Source organism: Quercus robur, chromosome 9 (genome assembly GCF_932294415.1).
Source record: "Quercus robur chromosome 9, dhQueRobu3.1, whole genome shotgun sequence".
In the NCBI taxonomy this organism is placed as follows: Eukaryota; Viridiplantae; Streptophyta; class Magnoliopsida; order Fagales; family Fagaceae; genus Quercus; species Quercus robur.
In genome coordinates, this window is record NC_065542.1 from 13,636,187 (window position 1) to 13,652,418 (window position 16,232).

Consider the following 16,232-nt stretch of genomic DNA (forward strand, 5'->3'; position numbering starts at 1 on the left):
TCACAAGGAAATGTGTAGATAATTGTGGGTATAACAATCACTAACTCTCAAGTGTATTTTTTAGGGTTTTTTCTCTAAAAAGCACTTTTTACAATTTGTGGGTAATAGAGGTATATATAGTGTGGGTAAAGATTTAGTAAAGCAAAACACAACTTTTTGCCAAACAGAAAGTTTCGCGAGTCCTTTGTGGGTTGGCCTTACCCTCGAGACAGTCGCGAAAAATCCAGCCTGGCATAACTCTTCATCTTCCAGTCATGTGCTCTACATGTGGCTCTTTTTGCGAGTTGCTTTTCGCGAGACAATTACGAAATCCACTTGTTCAACTTTTGAAACTTGATTCTGATGGGAGTGACGAGATTACATCCCTAGACGAAGTCAACACTCATGACGAGGTCATCCCGAGTGACGAAGAAACCAGTCATCACTGACGAGGACAGGAAGATCATTCAATATAGCCAGCCAGTGACTTGGGCAGTTACGAAACCAGCCAAGCAGACCGTTGGGAGCCTATTAAAAGCCCCATTATTAGGCGGGAGGCGTTACTAAGAAAGACATTAATATCACAACGGCTAGTAACCAAAATCACATATATAAAGCTCTCACATTGTCAATAGAAGGTACATAGACACACTCTAAAGAAAACACTTATTATTATCTTGCTCATCCATTTCATTTCACAAAGTGTTTTTTTGTTCTAACTATGGCATTGAAGCCGTTGTGGCAGGCACCACACCGGTGACCATCTTAGAGGATACATTTGTGCTGACTGGAGGTTCCATCTGCCCATCTTGACTGATGAATTCACGCTTCATCAGTTTGGCGCCGTCTGTGGGGACGACATTTTCAGATTCATATTTGAGAACATAGTTTCCATCAACCCTCTACATTCAGATGGAACCCAATCCAGATTTTGCAGCCTTGGCTCAGCAAGTTCAAGCTCTTGCGACCACCATTGAAGAACTCACCAAGGAAAACCAGGAAATGAAGCTACGACTCCAGCAGGTCCAACAGGCTCAACAAGAAGAGAACCGGTCCAAAGATAACCCGGAGGGAGAAGGGGATAGCCATAGGAGGAGTACCCATCAGAGGCCAACTACTTCGGACTAGCAGAATTCAGATCTCCTTCAAGAAATGAGGAAGGAGATGGACGAACTGAGGAACGCCATTAAGGAGAAGACGGATTGGAGAGTAGATAGGATGGTAAGGGCCACGGATTCGCCTTTCACCACGGTGGTACTTGAATGTCCTGTACCGTCAAAGTTTCGTTTACCTTAACTTGAGCCGTTCGACGGACTCAGAGACCCTCAGAATCACCTTAATACCTTCAAGACGACTCTAGGTCTTCAACAGCCATCTGACGAGATATTGTGTCGTTCGTTTCCCACCACTCTCAAAGGAGCTGCAAGGGAATGGTTCACAAAGTTGCCGACGTTGTCCGTAGACAACTTCGAGCAGTTGAGCAATGCCTTCTTGCATCATTTCATAGGGGGGCAACGTCCAAAGAGGCCGGCAGACCACTTACTCACCATTAGACAGGGAGAGAAGGAAACTCTGAGGTCGTACGTAAAACGGTTCACCCGGGAGACTCTGGAGGTGGACGAGGCTGATGACAAGGTGCAGCTGACGACCTTCAAAGTGGGACTGAGGTTCAGAGATCTCGTGGCCTCCCTCGCAAAGAATCCACCAAAGACGATGGTAGAAATGCTCCTGAAGGCACAGAAGTACATGAATGTTGAGAATCCTTTAGCAGCCATAAAGGATGTAGAGAGGCCAGGAGACAAGGTAAAGAAAGAAGATGATCGTAGGGGTCAAAAGAGAGAGCGCTCAGACCGTTGGAGCAATGACGGGAATAGGAGGAAAGATGATAAAGGTCCTCGGATGGTAAGATTTACTCCTTTGGTTATGCCTATTGACAAGATTTTAACGCAGATCAAGGACAAGCATTATCTCAAATGGCCAAGACCATTGCACTCATCCCCCAATGTCCGTAACAAGAACAAGTACTGCCAATTCCACAAAGATCACGGCCACAACACGGAAGATTGTAGAGACCTAAAGGAGCAGATAGAGGAGTTGATACGGAAAGGGAAATTACAGAAATATGTGAAGAAGAGAGAATATAGTAAGTTCAGGGATGGTAATAAGAACCAGCATGGGTCCTCTTCCTGGGATGACGACCGCCCGTCCCAACCTCCGCAGGATGTGATCGGGGAGATAAAGATGATTACAGGAGGGCCATTTTCAGGAGGATCATTTAAATCCCTCAAGAAGGCATACCAGAGGTAGGTAAACAGTGTCCACACCATACCTCCGAATAAGCAACGACGAATAGACCGGGACATGTCCTTCAATGAAGGAGACGCCAGGGGAGTGAAGCAGCCCCACAATGATCCTTTGGTCATAATGCTGAATATAGAAGGATTCAATACCAAGAGGATCCTCGTGGACAACGGTAGCTCTGCAGACATCATCTACCTCCCTGCGTTCTAATAGCTGAGGCTAGATCCAAGGAGATTGCGCCCATTTGACTCTCCCCTCGTCAGCTTCAGTGGAGACAGGGTATACCCCAAGGGCATAGTGACGTTGACAGTGACGGTGGGGGCCTACCTGGTGCAGTTGACCTGTTAGCTAGACTTCCTAGTTGTGGACTACCCCTCATCCTACAATGTCATCATTGGCAGGCCCACGCTCAACAAATGGAAAGCGGCCACGTCCACCTATTGTTTGAAGGTAAAATTCCCAACAGTTAACGGTGTCGGCGAAGTAAAAGGAGATCAAGTCCTGGCCAGAGAGTGTTATCAAGCCGTCCTGGCTGCAAAGAAGAACCACACATGGATAATCGAAGAGAAGGACGAAGACAAAATGGAAGCCCTGGAAATAGTGGAACTGGCTGAAGGAGAAGCGAAAAGGACGACAAAGATAGAGACGACACTAAGCCCTGAGATGAGAACAAGACTTATCCGATTCCTTAAGGAGAATATAGATGTCTTCGCATGGAGCCACGAGGACATGCCGGGCATAGCTCCAGAAGTCATCCAACATAAGTTGAATGTGGATCCGGAGCGGAAACCCGTCCAACAAAGGCGAAGAGTCTTCGCCCCAGAACGAGATCAAGCAGTTACAGACGAAGTTACCAAACTATTGACGGCAGGGTTCATCCGGGAAGTGTACTATCCTGAATGGCTTGCAAACGTCGTCCTAGTGAAGAAAGCAAGTGGAAAATAGAGGATGTGTGTAGACTTCACAGACCTGAACAAGGCGTGCCCAAAGGACAGCTTTCCTTTACCGAGAATAGACCAGCTTGTGGACTCTACAGCCGGGCACAAGTTATTGACGTTCATGGACGCTTTCTCAGGCTATAACTAAATAAGGATGGTTGAGGAAGACAAGGAGAAGACTGCCTTCATCACGAGTCAAGGACTCTATTGTTACAAGGTAATGCCTTTTGGATTAAAAAATGCTGGAGCTACATATTAGAGGCTGGTGAACAAAATGTTCGGCCAACAAATCGGAAGGAACATGGAAGTATACGTGGACGATATGCTTGTCAAGAGTAAGGAAGAGCTCACACATCTGGACGACCTGAAGGAGATGTTTGTCACCCTCAAAAAATACTAGATGAGGTTGAATCCAAGTAAGTGTGTTTTTGGGGTAGTTTCAGGAAAATTCCTGGGATTCATGGTGTCCCAAAGAGGAATAGAAGCAAACCCAGAGAAAGTGCGAGCCATAATCAACATGTCGTCACCCAGGACCGTCAAGGAAGTTCAGAAACTTACAGGAAGGATAGCAGCTTTAAATAGGTTCATCTCAAGAGCTACAGACAAGTGTCTTCCCTTTTTCAAGACCTTGAAGCAGGCTTTTGCCTGGACTGACGAATATGAAGCAGCGTTCCAGGAACTAAAACTTTACCTGAGTAGTCCACCCCTCTTAAACCCGTCCAAAGAAGGGGAAGACCTATACTTATACCTGGCAGTGTCAGCTTCGACAGTAAGTGCAACCTTGATTAGAGAAGAAGGCACGAAACAGCTCCCAGTTTACTATGTCAGCCAAGCCTTTCAAGGGGCTGAGTCCAGGTATCCAAGGATTGAAAAGATCATGTTTGCGTTAATAGTAACCTTGCGCAAGCTAAGGCAATTCTTTCAGGCAAACCCCATCCTCGTAATGACAGACCAACCGATCAAGAAATCAATGAACAAACCTGAGGCAACCGGAAGAATAGTTCAGTGGGCGATTGAACTTAGTCAATTTGACATCGAGTACCATCCCAGAACAGCAATCAAGGCGCAAGCTCTGGCGGATTTCATCGCAGAGTTCACCCTTCCGGACGAAGATAGCCTTACCGACGGAGTTGAGAGATGGACGATACAAATTGATGGTTCGTCAGCCCAAAGGAGGGGGGGAGTAGGGGTCGTCATAACCACCCCCGACGAAGAGATGCTCAAGTATGGGGTTCAACTAAAATTTTCGGCTACCAACAACGAAGCTGAATACGAGGGGATACTGACGGGATTGAGGCTTGGAAAGGCACTTGGAGCTAAGAACCTGTTAATCCAAAATGATTCAAAGCTAGTGATTGAGCAAATCAGAGGGGAGTACGAAGCGAAGGAAGAGAGAATGCAGAAATACCTCAGGCTGACGAAACATCTGACTCAAGAATTCGATATAGTAGGGGTCGTCATAACCACCCCCGATGAAGAGATGCTCAAGTATGGGGTTCAACTAAAATTTTCGGTTACCAATAACGAAGCTGAATACGAGGGGATACTGACGGGATTGAGACTTGGAAAGGCACTTGGAGCTAAGAACCTGTTAATCCAAAATGATTCAAAGCTAGTGATCGGGCAAATCAGAGGGGAGTACGAAGCGAAGGAAGAGAGAATGCAGAAATACCTCAGGCTGACGAAACATCTGACTCAGGAATTCGATATAGTGGAGTTCGTGCAGATCCCAAGAAGTTGCTAGTGATTGGGCAAATCAGAGGGGAGTACGAAGCGAAGGAAGAGAGAATGAAAAAATACCTCAGGCTGACGAAACATCTGACTCAGGAGTTTGATACAGTGGAGTTTGTGCAGATCCCAAGAAGTCAGAATATGGGGGCAGACGAAGTCTCGAAGCTAGCGTCGTCAAAAAAAGGGGAGATTAGCATGGAATTGGCGATGGAGGTCCAGAAACACCCCAGCATTGAAGAGGTCCCAACATTTACCATCCAGAGCGCAAACAGATGGATGACACCATAGTGTCTTTCCTCCAGGACGGGCACCTCCCTCAAAACACAAAAGAAGCTAAAAAGATCAAGAAGAGGGCGGCCAAGTTCACGATCCTTAATGACGCCTTATACAAGAGAGGCTTCTCCATGCCTTACTTGAAGTGTGTCGACGAAGAAGAAGCTAGATACATACTGGAAGAAATCCACGGAGGAGTTTGCGGCGACCACACCGGCCCTAGATCCCTGGTAAACAAGGTAGTACGAACAGGCTATTTCTGGCCGACTATGCAGGTGGACGCTGTTGAAATCGTCAAGAGGTGCGACAAGTGCCAATGATACGGGAATGTACAACGGCTTCCGGCAGAGAGACTGATGATGATAGCCTCCCCATGGCCATTTGCACAATGGGGAATCGACATCGTCGGCCCACTACCCCAAGGTAAAGGTCAGGTAAAATTTCTACTAGTTGCTATTGATTACTTCACGAAATGGGTTGAAGCAGAGGCTCTAGCAACGATCACCAAGGCAAGAATTCGGAGCTTTGTGTGGAAAAATATAATCTGCAGGTTCGGGATTCCTTTGACGATTATATCAGATAATGGGAGGCAATTTGACAGCCAAGGCTTCAGAGACTTCTGTTCAAACCTTGGAATCAAGAATCAGTTCTCATCCCTAGGGCATCCCTAGGCAAACGGACAGACGGAAGTAACGAATCAGATGCTGCTCAAGATTATCAAAACCAAGCTGGACGATGCGAAGGGTATCTGGCCAGAAGAATTACCTAATGTCCTGTGGGTTTACAGAACCACGGCAAGAACCCCAACAGGAGATACCCCTTTTAGGCTTACCTATGGCACTGAAGCAGTAATCCCGGTCGAAGTAGGAGTAACAAGCGTCAGATGAGGGACGTTCAACGAAGAGTGCAATGACGATGAACTGCGACTCAACCTGGACTATCTGTACGAAGTAAGAGATAAAGCCTCCAACAAGATGACGAAGTACCAGCTGAAGATGGCCGAATACTACAATAAGAGGGATAAACTCAGACGACAGGACATAGAAGACCTCGTCCTGCGCAAGACCACCACAGCAACTAAGGACCCTACCCAAGGAAAGCTAGGTCCCACATGGGAAGGGCCTTACCGAGTCATTCACTACTCAAGACAAGGTAGTTACCACTTGGAAATTATGGACGGACAAAGACTCCCTCGACCATGGAACATTGAGCATTTAAAGAAGTACCACCAATAGATGTAACAAACAAATATATTCATTCTTGAAATTAATAAAAGAGTTATTCATCTAATGTCTTTGTGTAAGTAGGTCTAGTCAATAGTACAGCATGCAATGACCAAGTAACAAAATTCTGCATTGACAGATGTAAGTTACTGACGATACCTATAACGGTTGAAGGCCACAGAATGGCTGAGTAACAAGATTTTGCCTTGACGGATGTAAGTTACTAACGAAGCCACAGGCATGACAAAACCCCTTAAATGGGTATAGGCCAAGTAACAAGATTCCCCCTTGACAGATGTAAGTTACTGACGAATACATAAACCTAACAAAACCCCTTAAATGGGTATAGGCCAAGTAACAAGATTCCACCTTGACGGATGTAAGTTACTAGAGAAGCCACAAGCATGACGAAGTCCCATGAAAGGGCTAAGTAACAAGATTCCGCCTTGACGGATGTAAGTTACTGACGTAGGAAGAATCTTATGGTGGGCACAAGTACTGACGAATCCACGCAAAAACAAAAGGAAAAAGGGACAAGAACCTTGCAACAAATCAAAATAAAACTTAGGCTGTACTGAAACCTCTCTGTAGGATGGTGAGTTGCAGACTAAGTATCAAATCAGTGACGAAAGGAGGGAAAGGGTAACAGTTGAAAGTTTTGCTAAGGGCGAGATACGGACGAACTCAAAACACCACAAACATGTCAGGTACCAACAAAGTACAAACATATAAGCAAGTAAGTGCGAATTCATAAAATCAATTAAAGCCCAAAAACAGCGAGCAATTATCCTTATTCTTTCTAAAGACCCATAAACACTGGGCCAAGAAACATTGTTCCTAAAATAGATGAAAAAAAAAAAAAACTGCTATAAAAAAGCCCAAAACATAACGGGCACACACAACAGATAAATTTTTTCACAAGTGTCAAGTCCGGGCGTCAGCAGGAGCGTCACCAGAAGGATCGTCATTAGCAGGAGCATCACCAGATGGGACAGTGTCACCAGGAGTCTTCTCAAGGGCATCACCTTCAGGGGCCGAAGATTGGGCAGCCTCGTCCATCGCCATTTCTTGGTCCACCACTTCAAGGTCTAGGTTCGGCAGGTCAACTCCAGTAGGATGCTTGACAAGGTACCTCCGTAGAAGCTTGAAGCCCTTGAAATACCAACTGAAGAGCACTGTGGCGTACTCCTCAGTTTGCTGGAAGGTTTCGACGGACCTAGCAGCAATGGTTTTAAGCTTTTCTTTGGTCGCCTGAAGCTGGTCGTCCTTCTCCAAGTTTAGCTAACGCTCAACCCTGAGATCGGCATTCAAGGCCTTGACGTTTTCCTTCAAAGTGGCAGCTTCGTCCATTGAATCGATAAGCTTCTTCTTCAACATGGAGTTCTCCTTCTCCAAAGCCTCCATCTTGGATGCCAGAGGCGCCACCTTAGCCTCTTGAGTAAGACACTCTGAAGCAAGGTGAAGACTTTCCCCCAACACCTGATGAAGGAAACTAAGTCCGTCAATAAAAAAAAAATATATATAGAAGGGGAATAAAGAAAATGCAGAAGTATTTTACCTGGACGATCCTGTGCACATGCTGACTCGCAATTGTGTTGAGTGACACCCCGGAAAAGACCTTGAGGTTCTCAGCATTCACAACACCGTGTGCCCACTCCACAGCCATAAACTCGTCATCCCAGACGGACGAACCAACTCTCTCCTTTTCCTTCTCCTTACCCGACACTCGTTGCCTTTTGGAGGAAGGGGTAGGGATCTCCTCAACCGAGGTAGCCGGAGAAGCCGTCCTTACGTTCTCAACTCCAGAGACGATGGGAGTGGCGTCTGTAGCTAGGAGAACGGACGGACCCTTCCCTGTGACGCGGACCCCCTTCTTCCCAATATTCACCAAAGGCTCGTCCTTCTTGGACCTCATCTTGGCATACATGTCCTTATTAAACCTGGTTGTCATCTCTGCAAAAAAAAAAAACTTTGAGATCCAAGTACACACGAGAAAATCAACACTGACGAAGTCAATACTTACTCTTTTTTTCCTCAATGTCGATGTTACGCAAAACGTAGGGAGATGGGTCCGGGCCTAAGCAATAGAAGGCAAGCGTCCATGGGTCTACAAGGTCCTCCCAACTTTCGATCGAATTGGCGTATTCTATCGCCTTTTCAACACGACCCTGGTATTTGCTTTTTAACTTAGGACGTCTTTTAACTGCCAAAGAAACGACCAAAGGGGTTAGAGACGACCACATAAGCAAAATGAAGATTAACAGATGAGGAGAAACATTGACGCACCTAAGTTTGGGGTTCCCCACCGACGGAGCAACCTTGGGATATCACCCCAAGCCTCGCTAGAAGGGGTCTCAAAATCGTCCCCGGACACGAAAAAGAAACGAGACTTCCAATACCTGAATGACGAGGCTAAACCCTTAACGATCCTAGTCCTCCTTGCCCAAGGGACTAGCTCATAATATCCATACTCTTTTGACTCTTTTAGACGATAAAGGTAGACGAGCTCACTCACCTTGATCATATCCTCATTAGCGGCCAACCATATCTCCATACAGTTGATCACTATCCTCCATGAATTGGGCATAAGTTGCCCAGGAGTAATACCTAAGTAACCTAAAAGCTCCATCACCAACGGATGGACGGGTAGCCTAAGCCCACAAGTGAAAGCAGCCTCGTAGAAGCATACCTCACCAAGGAAGAAGTAGCAAGCCCGATCCTCACTACCGGGTCGACAAACACGAACCCGCTTAGGAAACTGAAATCTATCCTTGAACCTAGCTACAGTATCAGCGTCCAGCCCACACTCCTCCCCAAGGGCGTAAAAAGCCCTAACTGGACGAGGGGCGGAGACGGCCGTATTACCCTCCACCGGGCCTTCACTGGACGACAACCCGGTTTCAAGTTCGCTAGATCTCACCTCCAACATCCTCTTCGTTTCACCCTCAAACCAAGCAAGTGACTGGCCTAATATTGGAGATAGCTCCCCTAGAACTATACTCAACCCACAACCTTCAAAAATAAAGTCCCCAACCAAAGGGAAAAAGTCACCGGAAACGCCCAAAGCCGCCCCTAAGTGAGCAAAAAAGAAAGAGACCGAAGGGCAAGCTACCCTAACCTCAGAAGAACTGACCATGAAAAGGGGAATAAAATCCTAAAAACCCGAAAATCAAACACAACAACAACAAAAGCAAAGGGCAAAGGAAAAATCAGGAACTCATAAAAAGATTATGAAGGAAAGGGGAACAGAAGAGGAAGAAAATAAGAGCGTACCTTGAAGAATAAACGACTGAAGCTAGAAAAATTCGAAGAAAAACGTCGTCGGAGCAGGGTCAAAACGGTCGCAGGAATAAACGGGAAAAATAAAACTCAGAGCAAATGATTAAAGTGAAGGAAAAGAGAGTTTTGAAACCAAGACCCAAGGAAACTGAAAAATAGCAGGAAACCCAAGGGTCATGCCATTAATGCCCTCGATCAGCATGCGCCACGTGGCCACATTGCGTGTTGCGCGCCACTACAAATTAAATTCGGAGCAGAACCCCAAGAGTCACAGACAGCTCAGGAAAACTTTTCATCTTCTATGGTCCTCATGACACGTCACAGACGACCACAGAACCTGGGGGGCAACTGATGGGAGTGACAAGATTACATCCCTGGACGAAGTCAACACTCATGACGAGGTCATCCCGAGTGACGAAGAAACCAGTCATCATTGACGAGGACAAGAAGATCATTCAATATAGTCAGCCAGTGACTTGGGCAGTTACGAAACCAGCCAAGCAGACCGTTGGGAGCCTATTAAAAGCCCCATTATTAGGCGGGAGGCATTACTAAGAAAGACATTAACATCACAACGGCTAGTAACCAAAATCACATATATAAAGCCCTCACATTATCAACAGAAGGTACATAGACACACTCTAAAGAAAACACTTATTATTATCTTGCTCATCCATTTCATTTCACAAAGTGCTTTTCTGTTCCAACTTTGGTATTGGAGCCGTTGTGGCAGGCACCACACCGGTGACCATCTTAGAGAATACATTCGCGTTAACTGGAGGTTCCATCTGCCCATCTTGACTGACGAATTCACGCTTCATCAGATTCTTCACCGATCTTTCACTCTCATCCCTTACAATTAATCTCACATACATATAGGGAAAATTATTGAAGAAATTACAATTAAATTTGGTACGGAATTAAAGTCAACACAATATAGTTGGAAATCACAACTTTACAATATGAAAATTAAAACCGCCAAAGATGAATGTGTAAAGTCAATCTATTTATATATTTATTATTGTCAACAAAATTTAGGAATAAAAAATAAATAAGAAAAAGAATAATTATATGGCTAATGACGCGGTGGATGAGGTGGCGCAACATGAGCATAGCAATAATAAATGCTACGTTTCAGCTTTTAGATATAATATAGATATAGATTTTCCTTGATATATTATTTCTATATTAAGAAACGGTAGAATCCAGTTTCCTTAAGGGACCAATTTATTTTAATTGCTTTCAATCTTCTCCTTCCCAATCAAAAATCTCATGTAAAATTTCATTTCTACTCTTGTGTTTCATTTTATACTCCATCATTTATAATATGTGACGTATTTGATTTTTTATTTTTTATTTTTAAAACAATATACTTTGGTTACTTGTAAATGAGAGGGGGGAAAATGTGTGATAGTGTAATTGGTAGAACATAAAGTAGAAATGCTCAAAGCATTATTGAGGATTTTTATTCCTCTTTATCATTAATTGATCAAACAATTTGACATTTTTTATTGTTTTTAAACGATATGTTTCATTAATAATAAAAGCATTGCAATTTGCAATTTAAACCAATACAGAAGGTGACCAATGAGAGAGAATAGAAAATGGTAATACATCAAATGAAGTGATTCCACCAAGTGAAAAGTTAGAAAACCCTTTATTTATTCCTAATGAAATACCCCCACACTAAAAGGACAAACTAATTGATTAAATAACAGAACAATTAAAAATTCAAACTAATCTCAACCTCAACCTCAACCTTATAAGGTGTGGTCTCAATAATTAATAAAGAATAAATATATGACATAGACATAAGTAGATTTGAACAGAAATTTACAATCTTCAAATTTATAAAATAATAAAGAAAAGTTTTCCATTCCAGCCTCCACTACTCGAAGTCGGTACCCAAGTCTTGCACCACCTGATATGCAATTTGAAGATAGATGTAGGAACCTAGGAGATCCAAAAGAACAAATTATCAAACATAGAAGCAAATGCTAATTGATGCTTTTAACTATTAAAAATAGGAAAAATAAAGTGGTGAAATATTTTAAAACATAAACTTACTTGAAAATTACAGTTGAATATATTCTGCAGGAAACTCGTAGACTACGAGAGCTTACAAGAGGAGTTTACAATTGAAGGTGATAAAGAAATACAGATAGGGAGGATTGCAAATGAGAAATAATACAAAGAAGGCTTTTCTCCACTTGATGAGAATGAGTAGCCTTTTCTTTCTTCTCAGCAAAACAGAGAATGAGTAGGCTTCTACAGAAAGCAGAAAGCACAACTTTTTTCAATATGCCGGAAAGCTAAACACTCTTAAGGATAAGGACAGCTGAAATGAAGAGAAATAGAGTGGACGCTATGACTTATTGGAGAAAGAATAATGGACGAAGCTATTCACTTTCTCAAAACTGGTGTAGCTTATTTTACTTCGAGTCAGGTAAGACTTCCTCAGTTAACAACTTTAACATCCAAGACATATATTTTCAGAAATGTTAGAAGATGAGCTGTAGTCATCATTGACTCCGGTTTTTTTTTTTTTTTGGGTACTAGTGAAAAACAGAAAAGGTGATTGCTAGCTTTATCACTACGTTAGTCGTTTGAATGGTATAGTATCCATTAGCGGACGGTCCATTCAATGGATGATATAGTATCCATTGTATTGGTGAAATCATAGTATCCATTAGCGGACGGCTTTATTTCATTTTCAAATGGGTTGTTGTCTTCCCCTGACATAAGAATCTTTACCCCTCCTTCCATGAATTTTGCTTTCACCTTCACAATTTGTCTGCTTTTTTATTTTTAATTATTGCTGTGACATTAATTGTTTTGGGTTATTACTCCACATTTGTATAGCCATCATCTTATTATATTGAGAAAGCTGTCACGGTCTACGTTGAGACGGCATTTAGCAATAATCTCCTATATTTTTCTTTTTTGGAGGCATCGGTGAGTAATTGTCATTGGACATTGGATCTAGGCTTTTTCAAATATGACTTGGGATTGATCACTTGGACTGGATGATTGATTTTTTGAATCTGTTTAATCAGATTATGCAGCAATGTTACATGACTATACTCCAAATTACTTGGTACTCTTTACTGGTCCAAAAGAAATAAACCACTCACTCTAATGCCCATTTAAGCATTTGAGATGGAAGACACCGCGGTATTTGCTTGAAATTCTTCCATTTTTTGATTCATAAAATTAAGATTTCAGATGGAAAGGTCCCGTGAGGATTAGAATGTAGTGATCATTCTATTAAGGATTAGAATGCAGATTTGTTAAATACTTCATGACACAATCATGTATTCCTGTTGTAATTCTTAAACACAAAATTTAAAAACAATCTAGATTTTAAGCACAATCTGAAATACACCAATATCCCAAGCAAACTCCATAGCATCCAAACATCCAATTAATATGGTTGTTCATGTACAGTGTTTCTATGCGCCTTAGCAGCAATTTAGTGCCTTTAACATCACCTGTTACAGGTGACTACCACCGCAGCAATTTAGTGCCTCATGTCCTCCGTCTGGACTTTTAGGGCCATCACCTAGACAAGACTCATTTCAGTGAAACCATAACTTCCAAGATGTGGTAAAGAAAAGCTCAATTGCTAGAATGTTAATTAAATGATTAAATGCATCTTTCTTAACAGTTTAAGTTTTCAAAATAATTGGTAATTTGTCATGATATCAGAGTGGGTAGTCATGAATAATGCTCAAGATCAGACCCATGCAAAGCTGTAGCCTACAAAAATATATTTCAAGGAAAACAAGAAGGAAAGCATATTTGTAAGCAAAGAGGAGACATCTTACTTCTTACTATCAAAATGATTACTAAAAGAGAAAGAGATGCATCTGGTAGAGGAGAAAAACTACAAAAAGTGGCTGTTATATTAGTTTATGCAAAGGCAACACTGAATAACAAAATAATAACTTGAGCCATGACTAAGAGTACGATTACAAATTCAAATAGATATTGCTAACTTAGGTAACACAAAAGTATCAAGTTGCAGTTCTGATCACGTATTAGAACACTGAAACAAAGTTGGAAACTGAAACAAAATTGTTCCAACGGGTATTAGTTTCATATTATGACTTTGATCACTAATTTCTCTTCATGAACAGACAACCTAACAATGAGGAATGTAATAAAAATACAGTTTAAAACAACATATTTGCTACCCAAAAGAAGAATTGGAAAAAAAAAACAGAGGAAAAAAAAGGGAAATCTCATTAAGAATTTATATGTAAGTCAAAGATTTTTAACGAGGACTCAAGAACCATAGGTTAATGGTCAAAGATGCATTAATAAAGGGAAAACAATTAAACTATGATTATACTAATCAAAAAAATAAAATAAGCCTTAATCACATCTCATTTATACAGGAATTGCAAACTAAAGAGCATACGATGTAAAGCTAAAACAGAAACTGGGAACCTTTTTATTTTTTCCTCAACTTGATACAACCACTATTTCATCATTTTCAAGCATGGGTACAGAAATGGAAGGGGATTGCTCATCTACTGTCTAGTAGTTTGTACATCTACAGGGTACTAAGGTTAAGAGACGATGCAAAAAGAAAGTATGACTAAGAGCGTCTATGGTACCACAGAAAAAAAAGAAAAAAAGAAAAAAACAGAGATACGGTAAAGTAAAATCAATCATTAGAAAAGATTACTTATTTTTCAAGTCAGAAAACATTAGTTCCATTTCAAAGTGGATTAATAATATAATATAACAGATAGACATGAGAAGCTACCTTCATTAAACATTCCGAATTACTACCAGATGTAGATCTTTGGGATGTGCTGCACCTTTGGAAAATCCACGCTTCCTTCTCCTTCAATGCGATTTAAAGTTCCATTAAGACAGATGCCAAAACCAGTTCTTGGTGTTGGGCACTGTGTTGAACTCCATGCAGCTGATAATATCTAGGGATTTCAGATTGGGCATCACCCCATTTTCTATTATTATCTCATTCAATTGAGGGAAATTACGAATTCTTAAACTTGTAAGCTTAAGAAAGCCTGTACTGAAGCATAGCTGTTTTCCAACATAGGCATTAGTAAGCGAAAGACGTGCATTGCATTCTTTCATTTCCTCTCCTCCATCATGTACAACACCAAACTTTTCTTTGATTGATATTGATAGAGCAAGCTCCCGTAGAACATCTCTTCGGCCTTCCAAATTCATTCCTCTCTACAACTTGAAGCATATTCCGGAAAGTTAGTTCTACAGTGGACCCTTTTACTTGTTCTACAAATCCTTCTGCCATCCATAGTTTAATGAGCCTTTTTTTTTTTTTTTGGATCTCAAAGTACTCACAGTTTGCCAATCCAGAAGCATGGATAGCCTAGAAGGTATCATAATCTTTCACCCTTCTGTTTTGCATTACTTTTCCTGTTTACCCCCTTTCATTGTTACTTCATATTCTCCTCCTTCTGTTCATAAAGGTAAGGAGGATTAGGGGGAATATATCTTAACAGAGTGGTCCTCTTCCCCTGCTTTTTTTACAAATAAGAAACAAGAAAAACAGAGAAAAATAAATCAAACTGTTGCCCCACGACCAAAAAATAATTTTGATACTATAATAAGCTCCCTTTTTCCTGTACATGATATGTATTCTTATTGATAGAACTTTCTAGAATGTTGTCCTTAGTGGCGGCGCCACGTTATGGTCAGGGTGTACATGATATATATAATAATTAAAATTTTTTTATTTGTTTACCCCTAAAAAAAAATAGGAACACCCTCAACAAAAAAAAAAAAGAACACTCTCAAAAAAAAAAAAAATAATAAGAACACCCTCAAATTATTAAAAAAAAAAAAAAAAGCCCAAAAAAAATTCAACTAAAATCTGAAAAAAAAAAAAAAAAATTGTAACAGAGCAAAACAACGGACGGCCAGCCCAACATCAAGCTCACGGCAAGCCCAACAGAGCCCAACAGATTACAGAGAAGCAAACCCGCCCAACAGAGCCCAACAGATTACAGAGCCAACAGATTACAGAGAAGCAAACCCACGGATTTAAAAAAAAAAAAAAAAAAAAAAAAAAAAAAAAACCCAAAACCTCAATACAGAGCAGATCACTAAATCAAAAACCTCAAATCAGTAAATCAGTACATCAGAAATCACTAAAGCTAAAGCAAACCTAAAAACAGAGCAACAGAGCAAGTGAGCAACGCCTCCCCTCAGAAGTCAGATCGGTCCAGTTGCACTGTCGCAGTCCAGACTCCAGCACATCGTCGCCCGACTTGACTCGCCCCTCATCGGAGATCGCTCGTCGGAGATCGCTCGCACATCGTCGCACATCGCTCGACGGTCACTGCGCTGCCTCAGCCTCAGCCTTCACTCTTCTGGCCTCTGTGCTCGGCTGCTCCGATGCTCCCTCAAGGTATTTCTCTCACTTTTTCTCTCCGACTCTCACTCTCTCTCTCTCTCTCTCTCTCTCTCTCTCTATCTGAAATCTGAAATGGAATGAAGCTGTGTCTCA

General features: G+C 41.9%; 2 long non-coding RNA genes across 2 annotated transcripts; both read right to left on the reverse strand.

Moving 5' to 3' along the window:
* Positions 1-11,462: 11,462 nt before the first annotated feature.
* Positions 11,463-12,322, reverse strand: LOC126699898 (uncharacterized). Its single transcript, XR_007646920.1, has 2 exons — positions 11,792-12,322; positions 11,463-11,677 (listed from the first exon to the last, which is right to left on the reverse strand). It is a non-coding gene; the product is annotated as an uncharacterized LOC126699898 (long non-coding RNA).
* Positions 12,323-13,068: 746 nt separating this feature from the next.
* LOC126699897 (uncharacterized) lies at positions 13,069-15,345 on the reverse strand. Its single transcript, XR_007646919.1, has 2 exons — positions 14,499-15,345; positions 13,069-13,286 (listed from the first exon to the last, which is right to left on the reverse strand). It is a non-coding gene; the product is annotated as an uncharacterized LOC126699897 (long non-coding RNA).
* Between the last annotated feature and the right edge of the window lie 887 nt (positions 15,346-16,232).